Raw genomic sequence first — 25,277 nt, 5'->3', positions numbered from 1 at the left:
GGTACCAGAAATTTCAGGTTTACTTTGGCCAGAATTGGTTCTGTAGTTTTGCTGGCTCACCTCCATGCCATAGGATGCACAGTGACAGTAGTGCCTGGGGCTGCCAGCCGTGCAAATCTTACAACCTCAGAAGTTGCCTCCCAGGATAGAAAACTAGCATTTCTTCTGTTCCAAACGCTATGTGACCACATTTAAGTTTTATTTCCTTTGTCTTTGGCTTCTCTGAGTGTCTGTAATACAGGATGGTAAACAAATGCACCAGTTTCTTTATAACAAGGCAGTGTGCTGACTAATGATAAAGGCTGATTGCATTTATCTTCAGGCTTCACTGGGGTGCTTTGGGGGATAACCAACCTCCTCCGTACTGCACCTTCTTTCTTTAGTTTCAACACGTTTTGGGAATGATCAATGTCTCTTACTCCTCTCTCACTCTTTTTTTCTCCTCTTCTGAATGTCCAACTCTCTTTTTTTCTTTTTTATTATTTTACATTTGCCTCTTGAGAAGGTAAAAAAATCCATGGACTGGTGAAGCATGAGGTTCTTTTTTGAACTGTTTTGAGAGGTGAGTATGACATAAGTGAAATAATTACTTTCTCAAGTAAAATTGGCTCCCTTCTGACTGATTACTTTTTTGAAGCTACATTTCAATACAGCTCTGATCAGACCAACCGTTTTCCATTGCAGTATTTTTGCCTGTGTGTTATTTTAAGATTACCATTACCATGGGACTTGAATTCATTTGGAACTCATTAATAATCAGTATAATTCCCTTTCATTAGAAATCTCTTACTGGAGTAACTGCTTGTTGTGACAATTCCCACAAAGTCACCATCTTTGTAGAGATGCAGCTGGTGATGATGAAATAATATGTAACTTTGTATTAAACTAATATTCCCCAAAATAATAAAATGCCTTAACATATTCCATGCATAGTTAATAGGAGATCAGAAGGATGAAAGATACAGATAGGATCATTTTCTTGGATATCAGAATTCCCTTTTTTAATGTGGCACAGTAGAGGGATTTTATGTTGCATATATAGGCATCTTTCCCTGCACGGTGTATTTTTTTTGCCACGTATAATGGAACTCACAACACGAAATGCTGACAAAGCTGATGAAGACAGCATCCTTCCCAACAATAACACAATGGCTTGGCAGTTCATCATGTCTGAGGAGCAGATTTTGTAATCAAAGACATTGAAATCTTGTGAAAGGGAGGGTTAATAAAAAAAAAAAATAGAACATTTCCTTCTTGGAGCATGGGCTGCAATCTCTGTTTTTCTCTAAATTTTCACTGATTGAATATACCTGTATTTTGACCCTCTTTACAAGTTAGTGTTTTTGTAGAAATACTTGTACCAGGCTAACAAAGCTGTGCACAAGTATTCATGCAAGGGGTGTCAGTGTGTCACATTTCCCTGAACAATAACAGGCTGCAGAGTGGGAAGAAATTTTAAGCAGCTTTGAAAGAACATGGAACAATTCCTTTGTTTTGCATGTCTTCCATGTGTATAACTACTCTGCCATGTGCCAGAAAGCTAACACAATAGTTCAGCTAAATTTGGTGAGACTAAGAATTAAGAAAGACCCTTTTCTACAGCCACACTTCTGCTGCTAAGTTTTGAATTATTTTCTGGAAGACAAGGAGGAAAAGAGTAGTCAGCTCAAGTGGGTCTGGAAGCAAAACCCCTTATTTTAAGGAGAATGAGGACAGCAACAAGGACATGTCCTATGAGCAATTAATTCTCTGTTTTGCTGTCCAGCCTTGATCCTACATCAAAGATGTGAAGTGTCTTGGGGCAAAAGTTTCTTTCAAATGTGTACAATTACTGGTGGCATTTCTGTTGCTACAGACCAGGCCTTTTTCCCAATAAACTCCTGATTGTCTCTAAGAGTGCTTGAAGGATCTGCTTTCAAATTACTTCCCTCATTTCTTCTACCTCTGTGACTGGATGCAGTAGAAGGCTGCCATTCAGGATGCGACAGGAGGCTGCTATTCCTATTGGCTTTAAATGCTTGATCCATGGGAAAATAACATCCAATGCACTAGCGGCTGGACTAAAGTGGCAATGGCTCTGTGCCAGGCAGAAGGGCTGCAACTCATCTGCCCAAGGGTAATGCGGACAATTCTCTGCAAACTAGTCATCTAAACCACTCTTTGGCCCATAGCAATGAGTATTCTCTTTCTACAGGGGGCATTTTTACTGAGTTCATCTCAAATAACTGGGTTCCAGTTCCTCTTTCTGTGCCTTAGGGAAAACCTGGCTGACACCTTGGGTATGGGCAGCTGCCCTGTGAGAAGCACTGCCAAGAGAATTCAGTCCCATCCCTGATGATGGTGCCATGGACCTCCCTTAGCTTTTCAGCATGAGAAGACAAAGCTCCTGATAAAGCAAAGAGCTCCCTTAAACCCTTTCACAGCTCAGATGCATTGTGAGGAAAGAGACCTTCATCCTCCTAATGAGCAAATGTGTTCAGAGTAAACGCACTCCTTGAAGGGCGTTAATGCTTTCATCACCACTGGCTAATGAGCCTGAACTTGCACCTTGTACTAGATACTAATCAGATTCCTCTCTCTGTACTCTCTAAAGCACTGCAATTTGAGCTGCCAGCAGGCAGTGATGCTATTTAAAAATAACCGCACATGGGGGTTCTTATTCAATATTTCCATCACAGGAGTTGGCAAAGGTCTAGTTCCAGGCAAGACTGGGGCTCATTTTAATATGCATTGCATTCTTAATTTCTTTTAAAGTTATTATTAACTTATTCCATTTACAAAATCAAATAAAAAGACTTTTAACTGAAGAGTTACTGTTTCTTGTATAATGTAATTTGATTTTTCTCTCCTCCAAATTTCAAATTACTTTATTCCTGTTCTTTTTTTTTTTAATCATTTGCATAATCTACAACACTTGCAGGACTTTCTTACTTTGCATAAATCAATTTCACTTCTTGTTCACTTCATCACTTTGAAGGGGATTCTTTTCTGCTTTACTGGACTTAAATTAATCCTCTGGAGAAAACAGTGTCATGACACGGCCAGCATCAAAATCTGCATAATGAAAGCAATTTTTTCCATTTAAATTGGCACTCAATAATATCACTGCTCATTAGCAGACTTTAGATCTTTTATTTCATTTTAAGTGAGGACAAGCATTCTTACCCTAATATGAGTTTCTTGCATAAGAATTTATTCAAAGACCTTTAAATTTATTGCAGTGTAAGTTAGGTGCCTAAATACCTTAAAAAACTAGCCTGTGTGATTTGTAGAGTATTAACACTGCTACAAAGACTAGCAGAATTTTCAGGCTTGATCAGAGTAGTGGTCTGTCTCATCTGGCTTCTCTCTGGGGTTAAAACTGATCTGAGAAGATGGTTGAATAATGGATAGATGTGGAATCACTTATGATGAAAGGGGAATTTCTGACTAATTCCAGGCACTCAGGAGATGCTTGGGCTGGTGATGATCTTAGATGAATCTTAATATGAAATCTGTACTGAAACTCTTGACTGAGAAAAGTGCTCAGTATAACCAAAGGAAAGCTTCAGAAAACAACAACAAAAAAAAAAGGTCTTAGCCTGGAAAGGGGTGAGATGCAAAATCTGTGTTCCTTGATTCCTTGGAACCAGCAGACAGCTGCAAAGCTTCCACATCTGTTTCACTGGAAGTCTCCAGGGCTAGTTAGCCTTCCAGGGTAGATGCCCTCACACCTTCCCACAGTCGGCAGGCTTTATCATTAATAATTCTGTATTTATCTTTCACAGTTTCAAAAGAAATATCTGTGTTTGGGGGAGGAGGGACACTTCTTGCCCTTGGGCCTGTAACACAGCTGCAGGATGGTGCAGGCTGAGCTCCCGTGCGCCTGCAGCCTTGCTCGGGCTCCAGCCCCTGGGGCTGCCCGTGGCTGGCTGGGCTCTGTGGCCTTGCTTCGGGCTCTGACACGCCTGTCGTGCTCCACTCAGCTCAGGCCTCGCCAGACAATGCTGCTCTTTAATGACTGCAGGCAATCTGGGCGCCACACTGGCCTTTTCCATTCTGCCCTGTCACAGCTCCTCGCAAAATACATGTGTTACTGGTTTTGGTCCAGGTGTCAAAAATAACATTCTCTTTCTTCTTAAGATGAAGATTATTTTCTTTACTTCACCTGCAACTCATTGTTTCCATTTGAATATTTTACAGGATCAAGTAGCAATGATATCTGCTTGCCTTTTGTTAAGTTTCCTGCATTGTGAATGAGATGTTGCTAAATACAATGATAAAGAGCATTTAAAGACTCAGAAGAAAATGTTGGTTCACCTATTTCTTCTGCATAAATGTGTATTTTCCAGTCATTGACTATTTCATTGTCATTGCTATGATGTAGAAGGAACACAACAGAATAAATTGAACACAGGAAGCCTCTGATAAAAAAATATGTGTTTCAGAAGCAGCATTGAAGGTTATATTTAATTTGGTAACATTTGTGAAAGACTTTTTAAAAATTATTTTCCTGGATGGTATGTATTATTCCAAAATACATGCCTTTGATTTTAGAAATTGTCAGAGGAAATGAATAATTTTCCCATACTTTTTAAATGTCTTGTCTGTCTTACATATTCAGTGCCAAATAAAAGATTCTGTTTATGCAAAATTTATTTATGCTAAAATCTGAAAATTATTTACATGCTAGAAAAGTGGAAGACATAGTGATCTTTTTTATTGCAAAACATATTAAAAACTTAACTTCTGTCTGACATATTTCAAAGTACACACTTCTGTTTTCTCTTCTGTCAGTCTTCCCCTAATTCCCTGATCTGCTGTGAAATAAACATAAGAGCAAAGAAACTGCTTTTGACCCTGGATCAGCATTATTTTCTAGTTCATTTATCAAAGTTTTTCAAATGAGATACCTTGGTTGGTCTGATGTACAACTGCATAGAATTAATTCTTTTTGGAAAATGTATCCTGTTTATCCCAGTATCTTTTGAGAGTTGCATTTGTGAAGGCACTTACATTTTCTGCACTCATTCATGGACAAGATGCCTAGAGCTGGGTCAAGAGGAGAAGAGTGGGGATAGTGACAGTCCATTGTTTGGACGCTGGGAGGGTGGAGAGGGGGACGCTGAGTTTGGTTCCTTCACCCTGTGTTGTTTCAAAGCTTATGTTGCATTTCCTGGATGAAATGGATGGTGCCTGTAAAGGCATGGTGTAACTTGGACCTAAATCTTCCATTTCCTTGGTAATTGTGCCAAACCGTTGGCAAAAGAGAGTAGCTGTTTTACTGACAGGCAGCAACCTTGCTCAGCCTGTCATCCAAAGGGCTCAAAAGAATGTTGGTAAAGTATTTTATACACTGCACAGCACTGGCCTGTGGACAGAGCCACCTCCCTAAGACAGGCTGCTCTCTGATCAGCGTTTTTTTCCATCAGCCTTGAGCATCCTCCTGCTGACAACACTATCACTAGGTGCTCCGGGTCCAGGCTGCTGTTTCCTTAGTCCCTAACCCTCTCCAAGCCTTGTACAACCGGGCTGGTGGTTCCCCTTCATGTCTGTACTTGAAATATTTAATTTCTCTGGCTGGGAATTTTTTTCCTTCTACCAGCCCTTAGGTTTTCAGCCAGAAGAAAACCATTTGATCATTTTATGCCATTGTAAAGATCAGAACCCTTGGGGTGCAAGAAGCACATTATACTGCTAACCGTTAAAAATCCTACTGCAAAAAAGTTACAGACCTAGTAGAGCTGGAGCTCCTATGGTCAGGATGGAAACTCCCTGTCTCCCTGAGGTCAGCTGATCATAGCAGTTGGAAGCCAGAAAAAGATCCTGCTACACAGCAGTCACCAATCTCAGACCCCAATATTGTTTTCCTCCTTCTATTTGTATTAGGTTTTCAAATACAAGCAGAAAGCATGCTCTTTATCCCAGAAGTTTTCACTCTAACAGGTTGTTAATGAGCTATCAATTACTTATGCAAAAGGAAATACACACATACAAACACATAAAATACTATTCCTTAGCTGAAGGTTTTCTGTGCATAAATGTTGGGAGCTTTACCTTCCTCACCTGGATCACTGGCCCTCCATACATCTTCATCTACAATCACTCTATTACAAGGTCTAGCATGTAACACTTGAAGAAAGACTGTATATCTGAGGATCACGGGCTCATGCTCTAAACTCATGCAGCATTGGCAGTTCTCTGGGTAAGTTGATATGTAGCACTTCTATGCTATTGAGCAGTCCCAGTGTATTAATCAATCATCAAGCCCTCTTGTGAGGCTCACTAGCTGTTAATCTTATTTCTAGAGGCACCGTCTCCTTCTTGACTGAGGATTCTTGAATTACAATGGCTAAAAAGCGTTTCTGTCCATTCACAAGAGGACCAGAAGCTAAACTTTCTCCCATCCAGCCTTTGTCATTCACACAGTGAGGACTGATCATTGTCATGAGCTTGACCTCGTAATGAAATCAGTGACCTTGAAGGTGGCACAGGCAATACAAATCCTCTTGTTCACCCCAAGTTTAGAAGCCGTTTGCCTGACTCCTTTGATCAGCTTCCTCATGAATGAGGAGCCCCCAGCAAGACCTGCCTGAACCACTTAAATTGCTCCCTCCCATATGTCGCAGAAGAATCATTTGTGTGGCCCAGGAGGATCAGGACACAGATCACTAAGCTCAGTGCTTGGGCTGCTATGGATCCTTTTCTTTCCTCAGGCTCCTCTCCTACATTTCTCTGCATATTCCACTCCCCATTAACCCTGTAGTTGTCCCCGGGGCAGCCTCCAGCCTGGGGACTAGCATCCTCCTTCCATCCAATTTCCTTCCCTGGACCACCTCCTTCTCTGCCACCTGCCAGAGCTCCCTAAGCACAGGCTGGGCTTGTGTGTGCCGCCTGAGCAGAGCAGCACACAGAGGTGCTGGTAGTGGAAGTAAAAACCAACAGTAAAACAGGATAGAGGGCAATGTAGAAATGTGAAGAAATGTAAAAGCGTAAAACAGTACAGAAAGGAGATTTTTATTTTTTAAATGAGTTGCTTTTTTCCTGCGTGTGCGTGTATACACATTTGTGTGTGTGACTCAACCACGTCCAACAAGCTTAACATGTTGGAATTATCCTGGCTGCTAAGGGTTAAAGTATTTATGAACTTGTTAAGAGATGGGAACATTATGCACTGTTCACAATGTTTAATTTTAACTGCCATGCTAGAGAGAATCTTTGATTACATTATCAGATTATTCTCATTGAATGTTAGTTGTTGTATCTTTTTTTTTGACAGTGCTATTTCTGTGTTAGAAAAGATATTCCTCCTAACTGACTGGAAATGGAGGATACTAATTAGCCAGGCTTTTCATGCAGAGGATTTCAGCTGCTGAAATCCTAGGCCCATATAGGGTTAAATGTCAGTCTAGAAGATTAATGACTTAACTGAGAACATTTTATCACAGATACAGAAAATAAATCCCTTTCCCAGATAGTCACAGACCGTGTGTACCACTGAGGAAGAGAACTGTGCAAACCAATAAAACCTGACTGCTCCTGCACCAGCAAACAGCAGCGATAAGACAAAAATCGTTACGAGGATCAAAGTCGCTGAGCTCCTTGCCTAGCGCTGATGCTGCGGGGCTGAAATACGAGGTGTGGTGCCTACCTGGGGTGACATTCTCCATAGGAGCTCAGAGCCTGTGCCCTCACCTGGCTTTCTCAGCACGGGAAAGGAGGGATATGTGCTTTCATGCCAGGTTTATGTGAATCAGAGTATCTTGTGCTGCTGCACAACAGCTCTGAATTAAGCCTTGGGTATCTGGTTTTTCAAATCTCCAATTTCTCCTCCTTCTTTAAAAGTACAGAATCTTCCCATCATCCCACCTTTCCCCACATGCTTTCCCTTCCTTATATGATTCAACATAGCTGGCTGTGACTATAATAAGATGCAGCCAATGATGCACCTACTGACAGTCAGTGGCATCCATAGAACATGCAGGAGCAAAATGAACAGAAATCTCTCCTGGAGCACAGACATTTAGCAGTGACAAGAACAGTGCACTGAATATAACACAAACGTTTGGCTGCAGGAGTTTTAAGGCTTGCTTGCCTGCAGGTAAGGAAATTCATTTGATGTTTAGATTAGGTTCATGTCTGCACACTGTAAGTACAGATTTAGTGGCTTTTTGGCCAGAAATGAAATCAAAGATGCTCAAACCCACCACCTTTGAAATGTAATCTTTTCCAGGACTAAATCCTTAAGGTTTTAATTGTTAAACAGCCTAAAGTTTGTCTTGATGAGGACAGAAAAATAGCACTCCTTCACTCACAGAAAAATGTGTCTTGTCTGGGTGGGTGACTACTCTAAAACTACTGCCTCACTCTGAACATTGACTTGTTCAGGGGGAAAAGTGTATAAAAATAAATCCTTCAGGGCAAGAATTGAATCATCTCACATTACACTTTCAATTTTTCAATGCAAGACTGCTCTGTAATTTTGCAAAAGGGACTTTCAGTAGTAGGAGCCATCTTTACTCTAGCAAGATTCCTCAAGGAAAGCCCTGTACACCAATACCACAGACATATAAAAAACACCCACCTACTTCAAAAATATTTGCAAAAATCTGCAAAAATGAGGCACTGAAGAGACAGTGTGACAGTTATTTGTACAACTTGAATTCCACTTGCATGACTTTTGTGGCACAGTCTTAGACAACTTTCTCATTTGGTCTTCTGCAGTATGAAAAGCATGGGAGAAGGCAAGGCACTTGCTGAGAAGGAGGTCAATATTTTATTTTATTTCCTTTTTTCTCCAGTTTTTAGCCCCAGGCTTTGTCTATTGCAGACGTTTCAAACCAGTTCTGATCTATTTTCCCCTGGCCTTTTCTTTAGCCTTATTATTACTTCTGAATATTTCAGGTGCTGGTTTAGTTGCACTTCCTTGTAGATGTTGCCTCTACAGTGGGTGGAGGGTTGAGGCACTGGGAGATGAAGGTCAGGGTGGACCTATTTTCCCTTGAGCAGCATGCAGAAGAGTAGGTTAACTGTTCAGGACATGTACTTCAGCTGCAGGTGTTGTAATAGAGGGGAAATGAAAAGGAAGAGCTCCAGGATCATCCCATAGAAAAAGGGGAATGTCAGATTCTTGGCAGTAGGCTGAAGTGACTGGACTTTGCAGTGATGGAGGAAAATAATGGAAAGCTGATTCATGAATAGCCAGACTCCAGGTGGTAGTGCTGCGTTACAGAGCGCCTGGAACAAAAGCTCTGCCTGGATGCTCTGGGGAGCTCCAGGCTGGGCCAAGTCAGAGGAATTTAACCTGTCCCAGTTCCATGTATGGATTTTGCTTCCCAAGAACAAAGCCTGTGCAAGAAGACTTGCCCCACCACGCAGCCCAGCACAGCTGCCTGTTCCTGTCACCGCTGGAGGGTCTCCTCATCAGGTCCCACCAACGGGAGAGCTGCACTGCGAGGGGTCAAGGGGTAGCATCACCTTGTGTGGGGAGGGCTCCTGCTGGGAATTTGAATCCTAATTTTCCTATACTGTTCCCTGAAGTAATGAGCTGCAGGAAGGAATTTTCTTTTTATAGAAAGTTACACAAAGGAACCACACAAGTTCTTTGGTTCTGTCTTTGCATCCCAAAATATACAACTTTCTTCTTGATACTGTATGATCTTCAGTTACCATACAAAAATAAATTATTTGCAGGAGAATGTGGGCAAGCTTGAAACTTATTTATCATCCAACCATTATAATGTGGTTGATGATCAAACAACCTGTGAAGCTGAGATAATTTTCTTCATCTTCAAGTAGCCACTGGAAAGCCTCATTACATGCCTGAAGTTGCATTGCTTAGCAACAACATTTCAGAAATTCAAGTTATCAGCATGATCACTAATAAGACGGTAAGCTGCAAAAGAATCCTGAATAAACTATATTCATTTGCATTTCAAAATAAATGAGAGTAAATGTCAGATTGTGTTCTGGAGTATATGAACTCTTCTTAGCACAGATATATTGCGTTTACTCAAGCATTTGTACAGTAGACACAAATGTGAAATGTTTCTAAAATTTTGTGAATGCAGGATGTCTTTGGGCTCCAGATATTTTACCACTCTTCAACTGTTAACTGTAGCTCAAGAAGCCTGCTATTGGTAAAACATGCTGTCAAAGTGCGGCACACACAAGAACAATTAGAAGTGTTATTTTCCATGACAGGACAGGAATATGAATGAGGATAAAGATACAATTAACATGTTGCAGTGTACAGGATCCATAAAACCATAGTTTTGGGAACACTTTTTTTAATTTTACAGTTCCTCAGGGAACAGATTTGTTAAATGCCATATGCAAACTTCTCATGGCCTCTGTGTCAAAATGTAGACACATAAGAGAGGCATGGTTCACAAATCCAGAGTAAATCTGGGATGTATCTGTAGCCCCAGATTTCTGGTGAAACATACAGAAAACAGAGTTGTGGGAGTGTTGAGTGAATGTGAAGTGAACAATAACCCAATATTATTGGTGACATGTTGCCTTTCTCTGACCTGGTCGTGGTATTGATCAGCAACCAAGACCAAAGTACCGGTCAGTGATCATGAAGTTGGTTTGAACTTGTTCTCATTTTGTCTCTAGAGAACTGATCTTGAAACACTTCCTTCATTTATTCACCCACAGAAACATTATTTGGGGGAGAAACCCCATTTATTGCTGGTCCTTTATGGACAAGCCCCACTTACCTTGAGGGCAGAGAAGGTCTTACCTACCTACTTGTAGTTAGTAGGCTCCTTCTCTAGTCAGCATGCATATGGATATTTAGGCACTTCCAAAGGATGCCACATCCCATTGGTGTGAAACTTTGTCTGCAGAGGAAGCCTCCCAGCCAGCTTTGACTCATTGCTTCAAAATGCACACACTGAACTAAAGGAGAGGACCTTTTTTTTCTAAGAACACCACTGGGACAAAGTTAGATATTGGAGTTAGATGTTTCCTGCTCCACTTTCTCCCAAGAAAAGAACAAGGCTCATCCTCCAGGCTTTCTTTTAGTATTAGTTGAACCCCCAAAGATAGGGAATTCCCTTCGTCCCCTTCCTGCAAGGGGAGAACATGTATCCAAATGACAGGCAAACATATCTGAAAGGGAGAAAAAGAGCTTGACCTTGCAAAAAAGCCAGAGGTGAGGCTGTTTGGATACTTCAAGAATATGAAGATGCCAAGCTTAAATGCCACACTTCTTTCAAAGACTGTTTTGAAAACATTTTTTGTACAGTATGGAATTATTGGTTTGCTGTAGTATTCAGGTCTTTTCCAAACTAAAGATCTAGTCTACAGTTATTTCACCCTGCAAGCAGTTATTATTTTAATTTTATATTTTAAGAAGGAAAATAAATGCATGTGAAATGGTATTCCACTTTATTTCAAACCCTAACATTGGAAATTGTTTGGAAAATGCTGTAATTTTGAAAACTGTGAAACCCTTTGTATTTTGACACCCACACAGCACTTCTGGCCTACAAAATAAGGTAAGAATGGAAAATAGATCATTCTAAACTTCAGTCATGTTTAATGCTGAAAATAAAACATGTAGACAACCTTATAATTCTTATAAATAATGATTCCAGGGTCCAGAGCAATAAATTTGAAAACTGCGGTTTATGATAATGTATTCTGCAGTGACAGTAGAAAAATAGGTCATCATTTTGAAAAGGAGAGAAGCTATCTGTCATGTTGAACACACTAACAGGAAATCTGAAGTAGTTTCAGGGGCAGTTAGTCCAAGATATTGCTCCTCTGACCCCCATGTCCCCAAGCACAACATGTGAGTGAAGAGTTTGTGGCCTCCACTGTGCAGGCAGAGTTACTGCATGTGTCCACCTCAAGGCTTGTTATGTCTGGTGTTAAGTGTCCATCTATCTGTACATCTGTATCACAGATTATCAATCTGGGTGCCATTACCAAACCACATAAATTTTACTGTAAAAAAAAAAAGCAAAAAGAAGGAGGAAAAAAATGAAACTGAAGAAATATGTTTAAAGAACTGGAGTGACTGTCCCTAGCTGTGTGAAAGGCATGGTCAGCTGCAAGTTCCTGCAAGGTACAAGCTACCAAAGAACAGTGAATCATGTTTTATGTTAAACACAGTTGCCCCCATAGGTCTAATCTGCCAGTTTTTCTGGCATGTAACTAACACTTTAGTGGCTGGACTTCAACAAAAACCTGTGGATTACAAGGAAAAGTGTGTTCAAACTGTACCTCTCCACTAGCACTAGGTGATGGTCAAGTCTCTGGCAGAATCTGGTTTTACCTTTGTTTCCAAGTCTCAAGGATACATTTATCCCTGTAGGTTTACGGAGTGGGGGAGGGGGGAGGTTCAGTTCCACACAACTAGGGCAGGATGCTGTGCTATAATAAATATATAGCACGGGAGTCTGTGCTATAATAAATATTTGACACAAATCTTTTTCTAGCCAGACAAAGGCAAAGTTTTCTTCACCTAATTTGCTTTCCAAATTGTCAGTGTCTGATTCAGTGTCGTCTGACACTTTATTTTTTCTTTGATAATTGATTTATGTCCTGTACATTTTATCATTAAGTTAAAAAAGAGGAATTCACTAAATCTCATTTTATTATATTTTTGTTTTACTTTTTCCCCTTCCACACTCCCTTTTCAGCAGACAAAATCATCCTCAGCCTTCTCTTTGCTTTCAGCCTTGTTTATCATCTTTACTCGGTGTTCCTGAAAGTGCACTGCTTATTCAATATCTCAGGAATAGTCTTCTTCTGCACTGATCTCTGCATAAACTCACAGTAATTGGCCTCCAGCAGCAAATTTAAGAAGTTTGTGGAAAATCTTGCATTTCAACATTAATTTTAAAATAAAAAAGTTAATAGCAAAGTCAAGTAAGAGACATTGTTACAAAAGTAAATAAACTGATTTGTCTTTAGCTGACTTTGCATCAAATAGATGCCAATAAAAGGTCCAATAATAAATGTGCATCATAAAAATTTTACTTGAAACATTGAAAAGGACACTTTTGACCAGAAAAGAGGGGCCTCTGCTCACCAGCACTGAATATCTAAAGGTTGGTTGTCTCAGCCAGTACTTGGGACTTTTCTTGTAAGCAGCCTTGAGCAAAGAGTGCTTCCAGAGCACAATTCCATGCCCTAGTCCTGGATATTTTTTTTCCGTAGAACAGTGTCTGCACTCCTCCTTGAAATATCTGATGTCTGTTTCATGCATTCCATTAGCTCCTTCTGTGTAAAGATATGTATTAAGAGTCCGAAGATATTCTCACAAAGCTCACCTGGGAGGAATTTCCAATCAAATTTATAGAGGTAATATTGCTGAAAAGAGAGGCCCATCATACAGTGGGATTGTGCTATGCCTGAGTCATGCTCTTCGTTAGCCCTGGGGATATTGGTGAGTGAAAGGCTGGACATGACCTGGCAATGTGCACTCACATTTCCTCCAAGGAGGAAAACAGGCAGGTGCACTGGTCTTTTATAATGGGAAAACCCAAAGGAGGAAAGAATTGGAGGAAAGAAATCCCTGAGAGCTGACCTGTCAGAGACTTCTATGTCCTCTCAGTCTTGCAGTGGGAAGGAAACAGGACTTATTAAGTCTGGGAATTCCTTACCCCAGGCAGTAACAGCAGCCTATTTGGCATTATGGATTTATAGATAGGTAGATAGTATTTTTCACAGTTCCAAAATGGACATTGTGAGATTTTGAATTTCTTAGTATCTGGACTTCAGATATTCTAGAGGAGCAGAATTCACTCCAACTTTTATTAGCTCAGCTTTACTCAGATCTATTTAAAAGTTAAGTAATAGAAATTTCTCATTATATGATATACAGTAGTACATGGTTACCATTACAGTATCATAAAAATCAATATTTACTACTTTACATCAACATCATCTCGGTTAGATTGGGAGTGTGAATACTTAAGTATGGAACTGGGCAGCTGAGACCGGATATAAAAATCCATTTGGGTTTGAAGGAAGTTGTTATCAATGCCCAAAGAGCTTAACACAGGATTACCTCATATTTTTCATTCAAAAGCTATACTAGACTGCTCTGTGGTGGACCTGAAGAGAGCAAGCTGCTAATAATTTTCATTTGGACTGTTTTCTCATGGCTATCTTGTGGTCTGACTAATAGGACCCCCAGGGATTTTGGTGTTACTGCATGGATTTCCCACACACTATATGGTATGGGTTTGATTTTTTCCAGAGTGCAGATGGTTTTAGTTGTTAATCTCTGCAGATTCCTGCTAACCTCTTGTACGTGCATGGTTCTCTCCTGAAGAGGTGTTTCAATCTGCCTTGTCTGTCATTCCTCTTGCAGCAACTGGAAAATGTTTTCAGACATTCTGGAAATCGCCTTTTAGTGGTGGGCTCAGTCGCAAGAAAATAAGAATCTCCTCCTTGTTTTCTTGTGTTTTTCCCAGGGAATGCAGTTTCTGACCAGTAAGAATATTAATAAAGGTTGTGGGAGGTGGTGGTGTAGGGCACAAAAATACTTCAGAAAATGTATAGTTCCTACTTTAGCAGTTGGTATGTTCTTGGTTTCCACCTTATTCTGCTTCTCTCACAAATAAACTATACTTTTTCATTTATCTTTTACCGAAGACAAAAATTCACTTTCTGTATCATTTCTAGACACACTTTTGGGGAGCAGGGTAAGGGAGCATACTTCCTTTTCTCACAAGAAGGTATTTCAAGCCTTTTGCTGCAAAATAATTATTCAGGTAGCTCCCCAGGAGCAATGTTTATCTTCCCATATTCCCCAGACACAGACAACCTTTTACTATTTCACATGGGAGACTCTTGAGCTCCATCTTCTGGAAAATGTGGGACAAGCTTGTTTTTCCGAGCTGGTTCCCGTGAAAGCTGGGCGGGTTTGGGGCAGTGGCCAGCAGAGCACTGCAGGGCAGATGTCCCCAGGCTGCCACCCAAGGCGAACACCCCCCCTTGCACCTCCTTTTCCCGCGTTCTGGAAGGGGAACCAAAGCTTTTGCAAGACATTTGGAAAACACAGGGACAGTTCCAAGGTAGGTACCACCCAACAGATCTCTTGGGCTACAAGCTTTTGTGATTATTTTGATATTGTGTCATTACTGTGTCAATTAACTATTGTGTCATGGCTGGGTGGAATTGGCCTCGCACACACATTACTGTCAGTTTGAACATGGGCATTAACATGTTTCCTCAAGCCAAATGTGAGCATACATAAACATCTTTAATGGTGTTTTTCAGCCTGTTGGATGCTTTCCACGTTTTGGCTTCACTGAGGTACAGGTGATTTAAGCATTCCTGGCTGGCACTGACAGGCTGTTTCTCTTTGTTACAGGAGAGGCTGAATCAACACTTCACATGATGCTCTTACCTTGATCTCCCTTACTCAGCAACCCGACTTTTTGTGCTGATTTCAAAGCCACACTATCAATTGTAAGAATTCCCCTTTGTTTTTTCTGGACCATTCCTCCTAAACCAGAGTGAATGCAGCCTCCCTCCAACCCTGCCCTGAAACACTGCACAGATGAGCAGTCCAGGCTGAAATGCTGGCACAAGCTTTGCCACAGCGTGCTCCCTCAGGGACCACTGCACCATCAACCCTGAGCCAGAGGGAAGCAGGGGGGAAGGTGGTCTCCAGGGAATCCTGAGTGTGCTCTGGTGCCAGCTGGTTGTTAAAATTGTTTTTGCTGATTCTGTCCCAGAGAGGGATGTTGAAGCAGGACTGTCCTCCTCATGCACATGAGGGCCAGCACATGCTGAGGTACAGGGTCGGCACCCAGGGATCCTCTGGCATTTGAGCATTTTTGCTGCATGGCACTGGGTGTCTGGGGATCCTTTGCCCCCTGTGCACTCCACAGGGACACAGCTGTAGTATTGCATGGGAACACAGTTGCAGTAGTGCAAGGAGCACAGGGTCTGAGGGGAGTGAGAAAAACCAGGAGATATGGTGAAAACTTCTCGTGCTCTTCAGCAATAAACTCAGTCCTCCCTTGGGGCATGCCTGGAGAAATGCACTATCATTGCTATAGCGCCCAGAGGCACCAAAACTTAAGAAAGGCACATCAAAAAGAGATGGTTATTGCCCAGAAGAACAGGATGAAAGCTGGACATAATATGGGCATCTGTAGGTAGAGAGAGGTTAGGTCCCTAAATTAAGGCTGTTTAGGAAAGGGCAAATTTTAATTTTAAACACTTGACTTTCACAGGAGATGGGTGGGATCAGGAGGGAAACTTAATGCCTTTAAAAGAAGTATGTATCCAAAATTCCACTGAATCCAAGAAAAATTTAGATTACTGTAGATGTCATGTAATCCAATCTGCTATTCAAACCAGAGTCAGCTTCAAAGTTACATAGGGATCCGAAGGTTGCCCGGGACATTGTTTAGTGAAGTGTAGCAAATCTTCAGGGTTGCAGAGGCTGCACCCTGCCTGGGCCCTGTTTCCAGCATGTGACCCCCTCATTGAGACTTCTGTTTTCCCATTTCCCCCATACGTGGATGGAAAGTCCCTTGCTGCATCTTGTGACTGTTATCTCTGGTCCTATCATGGTACGTGTCTGTCTATCTGTATTTCCTCTGGCCCACTACTAATTTGTAACTTAGTTTCAGAAAGCATTCTTCATGCAGAGGAGAGCAGTGGAGAAGTCACAGTAGCTGAGTAACAGCTGCAGAGTCATCTTCAAATGTTTTGTTTCCTTCATCTAATTCTGGGAAAAAAAAGGAACCAAAACAAAAAGAAGCAGTGCTTTTACTGCCTGAATGTCAACAGCAATAAAATTTAAGCTTATCATCACCCTCAGAATAATTCAGTAATGTTTACTCTCAACACCACCATTACAATATTATGTAATAATACCAATCACCAACCTGGGGGAACTAAAGCTCTTCTGATACAGAGTGCTGACACTTGATCTGATACTAGAAAATCCTCTTTTATTGCCATGACTTGAACTCTTCATGAACACACATGACTTCCAGGAGGAATCAGGGTGCCACTGGGCCCCCTGGTTATCACACATTTAACTTTGAATAGGTGCCCACTCTATTTATATTGTGTGCATTATTCTGATTTAGTGTGATCAAGTTGTCTTATGGCAGAAATAGAAGAGAAATACCTGGAGTTATGTCTGAAGGCTAAAATGAAGGTAGGCTTTTGCAAAGAGTTCATTGACTGCATGGATACAAAAATCCGCTACTGAACAAGTGCTGGATGCCTGCAGAAGAATTAACCCTTTCTGACGAATAATCTCTGCATTGCAAATACCACAAAATTTTCCTCTCAAAGAAGGGAAGGAAAAGAGAAAAAGAACGTGGGTCTTTACAAATACTGTTACACTTTGACGTTACTGACATGAAATTATTGAAAGTTCTAAGCCCTTACAAGAAAGGGGAAATCAAATTTGTCTGAGAACTGAGATGAAAAACACATTTTCTCTTTTCAATCAACAAAATGCAAGGAGTGAATTTTCCTTCCTCCCAATTTTTTGGCAACATTCTCCCAAATTAGGAGCACTTAAGCTGATCAACATCTGCACAAATTATTCTTGGTCCCCCAAGGCTTTCCTCTAAGGCTTCCCTTCCCACAGGACAAGCTGCAAGCACCTGGGCAGGGGAATGTGGGTCAGTGCTGGAGGAGAAAGGTAACCTTTCTAGAGATGCTAGAACAAGGGGTCTCATGTCCTGCTTCATTCAGTCTTGTCTTTGGGGCTCTTAGTGTTGGCTAAGTGTACGTGTGCAGCCCTGGCATGTGGTATGGCCTGTGAGCACAACCATACCAGAAATGTTATTAACAAAATGTTCTTATATCCCCAGCACCCTCAGGACAATCAGATAAGTGAAGTCCGGGACAAAATGTTGGTTGAAGGAAGAGATGAGAGCACTCTTCCCCTCTCTGTAAAGTACCCAGCAGAGGGTGCAGTCATCTACCCTATGTGCGCCTACACAGAAAGATTGATTACCTGAGGAGGGCCATGCAACACCTCTTCTATGAAGACAGGCTGGGAGAGCTGGGATTGTTCAGCCTGGAGAAGAGAAGGCTCTGGGCAGACCTTAGAGCGCCTTCCAGTACCTAAAGGGGCTACAAGAGAGCTGGAGAGGGACTTTATACAAGAGCAGGTAATGAGAGGACAAGAGGCAATGGCTTTAAACTGAAAGAGGGTAGGTTTAGATTAGATAATAGGAAGAAATGTGAAGATGGTGAGGCACTGGAACAGGTTGTCCGGAGAAGTTGTGGATACTCCCTCCCCAGAAATGTTCAAGGATGAGGCTTTGAGCAACCTGGTCTAGTTGGAGGTGTCTCTGCCACCACAGGGGGTTTGGACTTGGATGACCTTTAAAATTCCCTTCCAACCCAAACCATTCTGTGATTTTATGATTAGACTCCTTTAGTAAAATAATAGCAGTGTCCCAAATAAAATAGAAGTTTTCTTTTTCCTTCTAAAAGGCACGATGTTTCTCAAGAGCTCAGGGAATGCTAACTGATTAGAAGTGTCTGGAAGTAGAGCTGGGAAGGGCAGCCAGTGGAGGGTGAAAGGGAGAGGAAGAAAAGCATTGTGGCCTTGGGGTGAGGTGGGATGGCCCCAGTAGAAGACAGACCTGCAGAAGCAGTGGGGCCAGGGGCTGGAAACTTGGGAAGAGGGAGATTGTCTTCTGTGGCCTGTCCTGAGGGAATCATGGCTCCCACATTCCCCACAGGTAGTGGGATGGTCTCAGGTGGAGGGCAGCCTGGGGAGGACTTGCTCCTCCAAGGAACTTCCTCTCCTACAGAACTCTGGGTTCCCATAATGGAAACCAGAGGAACTTTAACCCCTCTGTGTTGTCTCTCCCGTGCCATCCACAGTCTACAAAGTAGCTCAGGCCCTGCCCTCTCTCCCTGCAAAGAAAACAAGATGAAAGCCTCAGCCGAGAGTGCTGCTGGCATTATCCTTCCCACCACAGTTTCCTCTCTTCTTTTAAAAAGTGGTGCCTGCTGAGGGTCCAGGCATCCCTGTCCAAGGCTTCCCTCCTCACCACACTTCACACAGCATTTCAGATGGGTCAGGCAGGAAATGTGCTGTTTGCTGCAGTAAAGCAGCCAGGAATATAGATTTTTCTAGCCCTTTGAGGTAGTTTTAATTCATTTCCATTACTTTCCCACAGCAGAGGCAGGATTGCTTCCCTTGTGAATGCAGAGGTTTTCTACCTGTGTGGCCTTGATCACTTCTAAACTCAAGCACTTTGGCAAGGAAAAGGTGAAAAACACATTTTCTTTTCCCCACAGCATGAATCTACCAGTGTTTGCTTTTCCTGAAGCCAATATATCCAAAGGAAGAGAGGTTTTTAAAACCTGAAAAGTTGGAAATGAAGGTTCCTTGCCTTTTCATTTCTAGTGCACAGAAATACTCTCCATCAGTGATGAATAAAGTCCACATGGATGAATAGGGCTGGTTATGGATATTTGGTTCTGGCTACTATTATTCTTCCAGTGACAAAAAGAGACCAACCACATCTGACTTCCCATGTACCAATACAAACTGACAGTCAACTGACTGGACAAAGGAAAGCTTTTTCACGGGCAAATTCTCCTTCTCCCCACTTTTTTTTTTTTTTTTTTTGAAAATAATTTTAAGAAAAAAAGTGAAAAAACTGCAGTGTAAAAGAAAACTCCTGTTTTGCATTGTTTGTGGCTTGCTGGCCTGGAAGTGCCCCGGGAAGTGCACTGCAGTGGTGATGCTGTCCCCTAACACATGTTTCTTTCAGCTATGTACAAGTTGTCTTCCTGACTTCAGAGCTCTGTTCCCCAAAGGCAGTTTCTCTTTTGCCTACTCATCTCTTTCAATTGCTATCTTTGTTTGCTTTACCTACATTTTTCTCCTTTCTTCTTTGCTGGTTTTTGCAGTAAATTAGTGTGCATGCTTTCCATTACATATATCATTTCAAACACAGAAATTTTCAATTCATTTTGTATATCCTAAATCTACTTGAGAAGCATCATGCCACACTCGAAATCCCATTTTTTGTGACATTCAGAAGCAACATCAGCAGTTTCAGCTACAATCCATTTAATTACTTTTTCTTTGATTAAGACAAATTTATTTCCCAGAGTTACGTGTTTGCACAAAAATACAAAGTACAGAAAAATCCTAAATCAACAAAATGACACTGGTTTTGAAAATTACCCTGGCTGCAAATATTTACCACTTGAACATCTGTCAGAGCTGTATGTCCTAGAAACATTTATACTGAGTTTTATCCTAATGCAGATGGAAGGAAAAGAGAGAGAGGGAGCTTAGAGGCAAAATTACACAGCATAAGAAACACAATCTAATAAAGTGTCTAACGTACATGGATATTAATCTCCTGCTCTTTCATAAATAATGTTCAAGGTTTCCTCTGTTATTCATTTGGGTTTTTTTAAGTTTCCTTCCTCTGTTGCCTCAGTTCAAGAGGTTCAAGAAAAAAAGAGATGCTGGTAAATTTCTGAACATAATTTCAAATAGAGATAAAATGGATATTTTTTTTACAGGGGAGCCCAGATACCAGGCAAACTCAATATTACTTTTTATATGGAAAATTCCACAACAATTCAAGAACATGTGTGCACACCTGGGAATCCCAATCTGTATTGGCTCATCCCAAATGATCCAGCTGTTATCCAGCTGACAGCCTTCTCTTGAGGTGCAAACTTTAACTTCAGTTTCTATGGCCAGAATACCAAATGAGTGAAGAGCTTTCAGCTCATGTTGTAAATGCAGTGTGCTCTCAACAAACATTTTGAAAAGAAGGCATTGCCTGAATGTTCAGTCACTGAGAATAGGATTGTCCTAATTGAATAAAATACTCAAAAGGCCTTCAGGATGTTACCAATTCTTCAAGCTACAACTTGAGATGATTTTTTGGCCCTTGAGGTGCAGAGCATGTCAGCACTACTTTCAAGACAAATGTTTAACATGCTTAAGGAGATTTCTAGGTTTGCTGCACTAAGAACCTAAGAATGGCCCTGCTGGGTCAAACTCAAAGTCACTCAATATGTTGACTGGCAATGGCCTGCAGCAGGTGATTAGGGGAGACCTATGTGACAGTATATGGTACCCTTCCAGCCCCTACTTGTATTCAGCACCTGAATTGGAGGTGTTTTCTTTGCATTTCTTTTAATTTTTGTTCAGAAGTTGAAGGCAGGTTTTAAATTTCACAATGACCTTAAGTCAAGTAAGGAAGACCAAGTCCCTGAATGGCCAAGCTGAGGCACGGCACGGTCAACAGAATTGCCTCTCTCAAAACTCAGTGGGACTCAGAGGCAAAATTGGACTGGGGAACTGGTGTACTCTGACCACAGTATGCATGCCCAGCTAGAGGACAAGACATGACTTCAAAAAAAATAAAAAAGGGCATCTTCTGTTGGCATCTGAGTGCCAGTAGGGTTATTTTCCAAAAGCATGTTTTTGAAAGCTGAAGGCTACTTTGGACTAGGGGTTTTTCCAGTATGAAGTGGGAGCACATGGCCAGTTTTCACAGCTTCCTTTTTTTTGTAGGAAAAGTAGCTGTGAATTTCTAACCCTGTTTACAGTAGGGATACAGGGAACAACAGTCTCCATTTTCCTTTGTACCCACAGCAGCCCTTTGATTTTATCAGTGTTGATTTATAATGTTAGAAATTCTAGTGCTAAACCCAGGAATGTCAGACATTTCCCAAGACTCCTTACAGACCCAGCACATTCTCCATAGCTTTGAAATCTGCTACACTTGGGCAATCTTTTATTTTTCCCCTATATTTAACTATTGCAGCACTCCATTGACCACAACTGCGTAATAGGTGGTCTTGGCTGAGTACTAGACCACAGGACCTGTAGCAGCAGGATCCAAAGCTGGGAGCTCCTTGGAGAAGGAAAGTTGCCCAAAGCACTCTGATGCTTGTGGTTTCAGGTTTGCTGTTGCTCTGGGCAGTGTAAAGCAAGGTACCCTGTTAAGGACAGCCAAGGCTCCACACAAATTTTTCAAAAATGGTCAGTAATGTTGACTGTCCCAAGAGACCTGAGTTTCTGGAAGAAGATTCTCAGTGCTTCTTAAAAACTCATATTTATTTCAGGCTGGGTCCCTGAGAGCATGAATGGGTCTTGGAAGTTCATTTTTTGCAAGCAAGTGTTTTTTGGATGCCAACTCAGCATTGTGCAAAACATAAAAAATAGTATTATGCTCTAGTTATGGAAAAAAACCTTGCCTTTTAGGGGGTTTTTTTTCCATTTTATTTATTTATGGGGATGGGGATGGGATGTATTAGACCTGCAGCTTCTCTCAGCCAGAAAATTTTTATTCTTTAGTAATTTAAATTTCTGTCTTATCTCTAAACTTAACACCTTGCTATACCCATCCCCACTCACAGTTGCTTGTTGATAAAAAAAAAAAAATGTGCTACTGAGCAATTTGTTTTGAACCTGCTCATTTTTTCCCTTTAAATATCACGAACTTTCATTTTTTGCATGTTTGCAAATTCTGCAGTATAGGATGCCCTCCTGTTGCCCTTCTTTCTGATATTAAGAAATTTGCTCCATCCCTTTGCAAGTGACTTTCTTCTATCAGCCTGCAAACAACAAAAGAGGCTTTAAGGATAAAAGGAAGAGGAAGCCAGATTCACATTTTAATAGTCTGGGGACTGGACACTATACCCTAGAACGGTGGAGCTTGACTGCAAAAGCCCAGAGATGATGGAATTAAGGTCACACATGTAATGTTATGTTCCCACAGGACAGCCCCGGGTGAACTTTCATCACGGGTCTTTTGCTAAAAAGATATATAAAAAAAAAATCCCCAAACATGATCTGGAATCAATATGATATTCTTTCCTTTTCCTGCTTTCCACTTTGCTGCTTTCAGTCTGACAATACCATAACCTTCACAGTCACCTCTGCAGAAATCCTGCTCCCTCTGGAGCAGCAGTGGATGCTCTGCAGTCATTTGCTTCTTCGCTAAAGTCAAATAACAAAAGTTTCACATCAGAACATTTGTACCTTCTGGTTTATGCTTTTTCTGGCTGGTTTATGCTTTTATTTCTGCAATCCACAGAATTTTGTGCCTTAAAAATAGTAAAGATTTAAATCAAAGAATTTAATTTTCTCAGCATATTAAGGCTCAATTGTTTTCAACAATTCTTCCTAGAACTTCCTCTTTTTAGAGCAGTGCTGGTGCCCTCTATGTTCACATTAACTCCTTAGCACTTAACATTAGCACTTCTTTCTACACAAATGTCTTCTCTTAGAAAGCTGGAGTTTTGCTTAAGATATGATACACTCTAAAAAACCCAATTGCACAACAATTTACTCTTTGACCCTTCAGACATAATCTTCTTAGATGGTGTGATAATATATTCTTATTAATAGAGTTGATAATCTATTTAGGAATATTGTGGTTCTGCATCAATAGAAGTACAACCTTTTTTTCACCTGGAGAACTACACCGAAAATAAACATATATTTTTGGAAAGTATTGTTCTAAACATGTCAAAGCAGCAGTATTTATTCAGTATTTGTATGCAGTGAAAATTGAAGGTGCAGGATGATCATGCTCCAGTATTCATTTCCTGCATAAAAATAAACTGTGCACTACAGATCAGAGAGATCAGATGACATTTAATTGATCCCAATTCAAGAGGTGTAATGATCAAGATAAGCTGACACAATGCCCTGAAGAATAAGACTCTGAACAATTTAAGGTCAGAATAATGTTATGATCAGTCGCTTGTGTGCCTGTTGTCAGATAATATGTTCTGGCTGTGGAGATTTGAGTTACCTGAGCCAACTCTTTTACAACCATAATAAAAATGAATAAGAGTAGGTTATGTCTCCCATTCAGTGATTTAATGTCAAAGCTGATGCTATCTGGTGGTGGATGTCTTACTGTAAAAGTCCTGGTGACCTATATTTTCTAGTTGTTAGTTGCTTACAAAACAGTAATTGAAGGTAGAATTGATTCTTCCACATTGGACAGCAGAATGCTGACGACTTGTAGAGGAGATGTTCTCTTTGGGTCAAAGGGGTCAAAGCAAGAGCTGATCCTTTGGGATACAGTAAGGCTGGAGCTACCCATGCAGGTTTCCCAAATATGCTCCCTTTTTTTCTTCTGGATACTTTGTCCAAGCAGAATTCGGGCATATCTACCATCCATCTCATCTTTCTCATCTAGACCTTCACCCTAGAGCTACTGCATAGTAATTCAAACCAGGTGCTGTCCCTAGGTGATAGGAACAGGTATGATGCTTCCATGAAACATGCAATCACAAAGGTTTGCTGTTCCTGTGTCGGCAAGCTGCATTAAGCCTTGGGCTGACAGCCAAGGTTGCACTTCAGGTCCATGCAGAAACCATGGACACAAAGTGACAGGTGACAGGAGTGATATTTCCTGGGAATACAGGGCTGGTTACTGCCCCAGGCACAGTGTGCTTTGAGATAGGCCAGGGAGAAGGGTGGCAGCCAGAGGCCATCAAGCAGTTTATGCTGCCCTGGTAGTACTGTGGGTGTCGGGTGTAGTGTGAGGAAATGGGATTCCAGCTCAAAAACATGACAACTCTTGTTCATGTTTCTCCAATAAAGATATATATAGTACCCTTACAAGCACTAATACCAATTCTTCAGGTGGTGAAAAATGCAAACAGCTATCAAGTTCTGCTACAAGCAGATCCATTCCTATTCATTGTACCAAGGTTTGGGATCAGATGTGCAACAACTTTAAGTGCCTGAAGATGCAGGAGGCTGTTATTGAAAGCAATAGGAACCAACAACAAGGTGATTTGGAGTTGTGATTAGAATGGCCACAGCTATACTGGTAAACTCCTTAAAAACTGAAAAAGGTGGATAAACCTGCCCCACACACCAGAAACAATACAACAGTGAGCCATAAGGGTTGTGATGGCTCAGACAGATTTTGGCAGTGTTTGAAGTGGGAGAGTTTTGCCTAAAGAGCATTTACACCTTCCCAAAAACTGTTTTAGCTGCATACTGCAGGGGGAAGAAAAAGATCTCCTGAAATCTCCAAAACATAAATCCATTTCCAGGGCTTTATAAGATGCTATAACAAAATCCACTCATATCACGTAAAGAAAGGCCTGTGATAAATCAATACCTTAAAAGAGCCTGTCTGGGAGCTCTGCACATTTTGAAACATGGCACATCCTCACATGTGGCTATGTGCCTCACACACTTGGGGAGGATCTGTGCTGAGCCTGTTTCATGCCCTCTATTAGCAAAGGCTTGGCTTTTGCAGCTGAGGAGCCAAATCCCTCTCTGCCACACACTGCCAGCGGGCAGGCGGAGAGCACAGTTCCAG

At 41.3% G+C, this 25,277-nt stretch overlaps 1 long non-coding RNA gene across 1 annotated transcript; it reads left to right on the top strand.

Annotated features, from left to right (window-relative positions):
- Positions 1-11,060: 11,060 nt before the first annotated feature.
- On the top strand, positions 11,061-23,788 carry LOC108448030. The gene is made up of 3 exons (XR_001863813.1): positions 11,061-15,020; positions 15,320-15,417; positions 22,458-23,788. It is a non-coding gene; the product is annotated as an uncharacterized LOC108448030 (long non-coding RNA).
- Positions 23,789-25,277: the final 1,489 nt, after the last annotated feature.

The sequence above is a fragment of the Corvus brachyrhynchos genome, unplaced genomic scaffold (assembly GCF_000691975.1).
Source record: "Corvus brachyrhynchos isolate BGI_N302 unplaced genomic scaffold, ASM69197v1 scaffold14, whole genome shotgun sequence".
Taxonomy (NCBI): domain Eukaryota; kingdom Metazoa; phylum Chordata; class Aves; order Passeriformes; family Corvidae; genus Corvus; species Corvus brachyrhynchos.
Note: the sequence above shows the minus strand (reverse complement) of the source record. Positions and strands in the feature narration are given on the sequence as shown.